Raw genomic sequence first — 6,855 nt, forward strand, 5'->3', positions numbered from 1 at the left:
CCTACTGTAGTAGTTTATGCACATTTCTGCTGTCACAGAGTAATTCCAGCACAAATTTAAGTAGGTATGACATTTTGGCACTTAACTTTGCCCATCAGAGTACGCTTGTAGCTAATATTCATAAAGCCAAGATGGTTTCCTACTTCATTTTACCCATTAAAGTATGCCTGTAGGTCACATTCACAAAGGTAGCATGGTTTGGCACTTAATTTCGAGTTGTGCGCATGCATAGAAACAAAGGGTAGGATGGTTTGTCAGGTAGGATGGATTCCCAGAACACCTGGCTAAATGCTAAGACTCAAAGATGCAAATTTTCAGAGCATAGGTCTCCAAAAGTCATGACGATATACACAGATCAAAGTCTTGACAAAGGCACTGCAATCTACTGCCTCAAACATGGTGAAGTCTTGCTCTGAGATAAATAAAAACATTATGTGCTTCACCAAATTGGCATCTAATTCAGGAGAAGTGCATTGAGTTATTATGTGTTAAAGTCATTTTCAGGTCCCTGAATTTCTGCCAGTGGGTATCAAGCTGAGGTCACTATTGAGACTGAAAACAGAGACGGCAAACTTCCTGTAGAGGTGCTTGCCCACAGTGGCCTCTGCTGATGGGTAAAGGTACTGCGAGCAGAGGCAGGTTGAGAGTTTTAAGTGTGAAGCAGCGCAGCCTTGGCATTTATTTGAAAATGGGTTGATGATCACTAATTGGTTTAATCCTTTATTAAACTATGCGCTCATGATTACCTTAAGATAATGAATCACGCTCAGCCAACTGTTGTGGCGGAATATAATTGACATGGATGGATCCCAACTGCTTACTGGGAGAAGCTGTGGGATGCATCTGTCCTGCCTTTGCACAGCTGCTGGAGAGTGATGACAGCAGTGTTTGGCTTTTTTAATTGAAGCGGAATGCAGTGGCGTTTGCACTACTGAATCAGAAGACAGTTGTGAATGCGGCTCATCAAATTATATCTAAACTGTTGTCAAATATGGGAATCAAGCATATATTCTCACAGGATCTTATCACGGTGGAAAATATGAAATGCTAATATCTGGCATGACACAAGAAAAGCAGCAAGAGTACATCCAGATGTTCCAGCAATCTATTTAGCAGTGTGTTTGAAGCCAAACTTTATGACAACATGGAAATACTTTTATGAGAATAAATGTCAACCACAGACAGAGGGAACAAATGAAATTGCTGTTAAAAGCAAAACTCCCACGACAACAAATGCTATTGTCTGAAAACACGGCCTACACATACAGTAAAAGATGCTTTCCCATAAAGTGCTCTGAAAGACCTCACTAAAGCTATTTTCAGCCTGTTTAGTAGTAGCCAAGCACTGATATAAATCAAGTAATTGCTAACAGAGTCCCATGATGTTATTTTAGCTTCGAGCTCAAAGAACGCAAAGATTGGCCATTAAAGAGAAATGAAATGATACGATTTAATTGGCTTTTCGCTGACCTAATGCTTTCTTAAGTCAAGAGCGTGTGGCGCTGTTTCATGTTTAAAGACGTGCATTTTACAGCAGTAATTGAGAGGCTTTTATGTCACAAAATGTTTTGAGTCCAAAGCTCGCACTGATGGATTAAGCCAGACTCTGAGCATTACAAAGAGGGGGGCATTTCACAGAGAAGACATGAAAGCATTTCTCGGATCTTCGGCGATAACTTTAATCTCGAAGCCAAATTTCCCCCAACAACCTACAGATAAATGGAGCTTATGTGTCAACGTCGCAGTTTTGGCAGATTTGATTGTATTCCAACAAAAAAGAAAACAGGCTACTTGTGTGTGAGAGCGACACTTAAATCAAAATGGCAACAAGAACCAGCTTTCACTGTGCTGTCTTTCCATCATCTTTAGCGTTTAATGTGAGTGGAAATCAAGATTTTGCTCAAGGAAAACATAATCTGGAACCAAAGAGACAAAAAGCGAGAAAAGAAACATTTATTATGGTTCAACATTTGCTTTGAATTAAATCCTGTTACTGTGAGATCTCTTTCTGCGCCTCTTTCCTTTCCCAAGTGGATTTTTTTCTCCTATATCAAGAAATTTAAATACAAGCAGAGTAAATGATGATTCCTATGAGACCAGAGGATGTTTGGGAAAAGCCAAATCCACCAGCTAACCAGAAAACCAACATCACCCTCCATCACTGCCATGCCATGACATCATCCTGCTTCCTCTGTGCTGGTGTCCCTGTGGTCTGGACTCCTAAATCTCTGGCTTAAACACTGAAATTCTCAAACGGGCTTGGCGAATTAATCCAACGACGAGAGACAAGAAAATAATAGTGCTCAGCTTTAGTGAGGTCCTCTTGCCTTTTCTGTCTCTGTGCTATGTGTCAGCATGAATATTCCTCCTCTGAAGAGTGCTGCGATACAACCTGACATTACCAACTTGGAGTGCCCCCAAATTAGATAGAGTTAGTTTGCTTTGGCAGCACTCGCTGCTCCACAAAAACCTGGATACTGCATAAACTCCAGAAATGTCTCTAATGACAGACATATGGTACAGAAATGTACCCCTGAGCTAGAGGTAATCACTGTCATTTAATGTTACAGCAAATGAGTCGACCATTAACACCCAGACCAGTACAGGCCTACACCAGCAGTAAAAGATCAGTTTGGTTAATTTGATTATGGTGCTTAAAATTGTCTAAAATATACCTAGTTTTATTGCCGTCATCCATGACAAACAGTTAAATTAGTGCAACTCACGACATACTTCATACTTATACCTCTAACATTCAGTTGGGGCTGTAATGTTTTGCACAAAAATACAGATTTTTTTTAAAACCTTTTTGTCTCTGTACACAAACACAGTGGATTTTAAAATAAACAGTCAATATGTGATTGAAGTGCAGACTTTAGGCTTTAATTCAGGGGGTTTAACAAAGAAGGACTGATTAGATTTTGCCTGAAAACATCTAAAAAGCATGCAGCTTCTCTACAGCTGAAACCAAGATTTGCTGGTACGAGAACGACTGAAGGAGAAAGTAGGAAGTAGGAAGGTACGGCTCATTATCCAAAGGATGTCAAACATGGCTGAGACAGTATGATGTTATGGGCATGTACGGCTGCCAGTGGAACCAGGTCCTTAATGTTTTTTGATGATGTGATGGCTGATATAAGCAGCAGGGTGAAATCTGCATGTGAAGCACTGATTCACAGTGCAAATGGATAATAACCCAAAGCACGCTGCAAAAACAACCCAACAGTTTCTCAAGACACAACATTTAAAAAAAAGGTACTCTTCAATGGCCAAATCAGTCACCTGATCTAAACCCAACAGAGCATGCTTTTCAAAGAACGAAGAAAAGACAATGCAGAGGGGGCCACAAACAAGCAGCAACTGAAGGTGGCTGCAGTAAAGGTCTGGCAGGGCACCAGACAGCCATTAACTGTCAAGGACTTTCAGCCAAGCAAGCCTTATATTTAAAAATATGATTGTGAAATTCATTTTTAGCCTCTAAAATTTGGGGACTGTGCAAAAATTAGTGCAATTTCTAAGCATTTACTGAAATCCTTTTTTTTCTTTTTAAAAAATTGATTGTTAGAGACAGGAAAGGCACAAACATGAAACTGACTTTCTACTAAGACTGATCGATTTAAATATTTGGCAGTGTAGATCATGTATTGAGTGAATGGGTGTGGGTCTGAAGGCATTGTTGCTAAAGATGTGATTAGAGATGGACTTTATTGGTAGGCTTTATTGGTTTTTGACCTTTAATAGAGCTAATATTAATGGGTTAATTGAGAAAAGAGTTTCAGATTAACCAAGTATGAATACAACCATTCAGTTACAGTGCTAGTGGATCTATTACTGCTTGTCATCAATATAAACACTGATAGTTGCAGAATAGCATTCAATTTACCAGCTACTGCAAGAGGAATTGGTCTTATCAATAAAACTAGCTACAGTATGAACTCGCTAGCTAAAAACAAGCAACAATTTAGACCAGGGGTGTCAAACATAAGGCCTCTGGGTCAGAATCGGCCTAGCGAAGATTCCAATCCAGCCCATTGGATGGTTTTGGAAAATGTGAAAGAAAAGATACATTTGAGATATTAACTGTACTTTTACAAGTTTTACAGCTTTTCCTACTGATAAAATCCCCCATGGCCCTTTACAATACACAAAAGTATTTATATAATTCTTAATATAATAAATATATACACTCTAAAAAGTAATTCATCAGGCCTTTTACCACCACTTGATTAAATCCATGGCTGCAACATAAAAATTCTAATTTATTGATTAAGATAGACCTTCTAAGTTGCAAACTTTATTTTTTTGGGTTGTGTTGAAATAATAATGTTGGTAATTACATTAAATTAATTTTATATGTAATTTGAAATTAAATCCCAATGTTAGTGGGTTCAAAATAAAATTCAAGTTGTAATTACTTAAAGAAATTGAATAGATAACTTTTTTTTTTTCCACTGTAACTTCTGATTTCAAATTCCCTCCCCTATCGACTTAACTAGCCCGGGCAAATTCACACATGTTGGGTTGCATGGTGCAAGCTTTTGTAAAAGACATTTCAAGGTAAGTAACATTTCATTTACAAATAACAGTTCTACCAAAGCAAAGCATTTGTGCTAGTCACCTGTAGTGGATTTGTGTATGATGTGATGCTCATACAGATAAGGAAATACTTTGCACTACCACATGTAGCTAATGCTAGCCATTCTAAACTTTAGCACAGCAGAGGATAAGACTTAGAAAGTTTCATTTGACAAAAGTCTTCAGCTAGAGAGTGCAACTGTGGCTAGGAAAAGCGTGGTTAAAGTTTTGCTACACAGTGCAATCTAATTTCGATCTTAGGCTGATTTTGTTTTTCTTTTTACCAAAATTAGAAGCCTTAAACTGTGAATAGTTTTGTCAGAGGGATAACCTAGAGGCTTCTTTTTTCCATCTGGCTCACCTATTTTATGTCTTTATAAAACTTGCATGACCTATACGTAATATTACATTGTAAATGATTTTGGTTAGTATTGTGATACAGCTTAAAGTAAGTATTGTTCTTGATCTTAAGAGCTATAGCTATCTTTGTTTTGTTTTTTTTGTTTTTTAAAAAAAATCAGATTGTGTGAAATATTGTTAATGTCATTCCAATAGCATTATTCTGGCATAGGCTATGTGAATCTACTTAATATTAAGACTTTATGTAAGCAGTTAGTATAGTGTGATAATCTAGGGTCATTAGTGCTTTGTTAAGTTGGGACACATTTTTTACAAAATGGGCTGGGAGTGAACAATGTGTAAATTCGAAACCTCTGCAAAAACAGGGTTGCTAAAACATTAGAGATTACACCACGGTTATGGTGGGGAAGTCTCCCTTGTCTTCACCAAGATTGTTTTTGTTCCCTCAAAACTTGGGGTAGCCTTAGATCACTTCTATCCTCTTTAAATAATGTATTACAGCATTCATTAATGCAGTATAGCTAATAGTCTGCAAAGTTTAATTCTTATGTTTGTGTGGTCTACAGATAAAGGAGGAGTTCAAGAGAATAACCACTGTAAGCCTTGAATGGCTACACTTGACCATTGCACCCCAAAACTGATGGATGTCATTTTATCAAGGGGAGGAGCTAAGGGAGTGAGAATCAGGCAGATCAAGGACATGCTTCTTGAGGTAGGACAACTATTTAGACTTTGGGTAGCTTTGAAATGCACTTTGTTGTCAGTCACCCATGTATTTTATACTTTATTTTTTCTTAAATAGCACAATACAATTGAAACACGCAGAGAAGTAGCCATCTGCTGCCTTATCACTTTCCTTGGAGAGAAGGACGAGGACCTTTTCATGGAGTTTGGTGTAAGTAATTCAGCATTGTGTGTGTGTGTGTGTGTTCCATTGATCATCTGAATTCATTAAGATTCAGTAAGTATAAAAGTCTAATCTATAATTCACTAACCTATTTTTTAAAATTTGCTTTACAAGGACACCGAAGAACTTAAGGCAGGTGATGAAAACTGCCATCATCAGTGACCGGTACACCCCTGGATCTAACCAAAAGACTGCAACCATTGTGGTGGAGGAAACAAAAATCATGGAGGGCCAGAATTTCCCAAGGTGCTGTGTTTTGCTCATGGGCATAATATATGCTCTCAATCTGAGCTAATGCAAGGATCTGAAATATACTTTTGAAGTTGTTCAGAAGCTGTTCCTTGACCTTGATGGAACCATCATTATGTTAAAGATGTTGACTCTGTTTCAAAAATTGTTAACTGTTTTGAATCCTGTATGTGTAAAATTGATCTTAAAGGTGTTTGCTGCATTGTGTAATAGAAAGATGCAAGATCTTGTAAAGTTTGGTAGGCATTGAAAGTTAACATTTACTGAACACTTGCATGGAAGTATTACTGCAACAAAATGTTTTCTAAGTAGATTTTTTACCAATTGAACACATTTGTTTCTGTGGTGTTAAATACATAAAGGCATATTCTATAACTTGGCTGTGATGGTATAAATCTAAATTTCTGGTTTATTTTCACTTTTTAAATACAAAGTGTTGAAATGCCTACTGTTAAAAAATAAAAAAATTATTTGATAAAAAAAAAAAGTTGAATGAATTCCTTTCTTAAAAGCTATTACAATAAAAATAAATAAATAAGAGAAAGCTAAAATGATGATAATAATGATGAAAATCAGCAACTTAATATTTTAAATAATGAACTTTAAAAAATTGTTTTTGTAATTGCTGTAATTAATTACATAACACTTAAAAATCATTTCAAATAATGTGGAAAAACATAATTTTTATGAGTAAACAACTTAAAAATATGTTTTTAAGCTACCAAATATTACGTAAATGGTAATTAAAATTACCTTTGATTATG

The 6,855-nt window shown here is 36.6% G+C and overlaps 1 long non-coding RNA gene across 1 annotated transcript; it reads left to right on the plus strand.

Annotated features, from left to right (window-relative positions):
* The first annotated feature begins 4,185 nt into the window (after positions 1-4,185).
* Positions 4,186-6,565, plus strand: LOC120727284. Its single transcript, XR_005694476.1, has 3 exons — positions 4,186-5,647; positions 5,738-5,830; positions 5,957-6,565. It is a non-coding gene; the product is annotated as an uncharacterized LOC120727284 (long non-coding RNA).
* The last annotated feature ends 290 nt before the right edge of the window (positions 6,566-6,855 follow it).

The sequence above is a fragment of the Simochromis diagramma genome, unplaced genomic scaffold (assembly GCF_900408965.1).
Source record: "Simochromis diagramma unplaced genomic scaffold, fSimDia1.1 OVJJ01000753.1, whole genome shotgun sequence".
NCBI lineage: Eukaryota > Metazoa > Chordata > Actinopteri > Cichliformes > Cichlidae > Simochromis > Simochromis diagramma.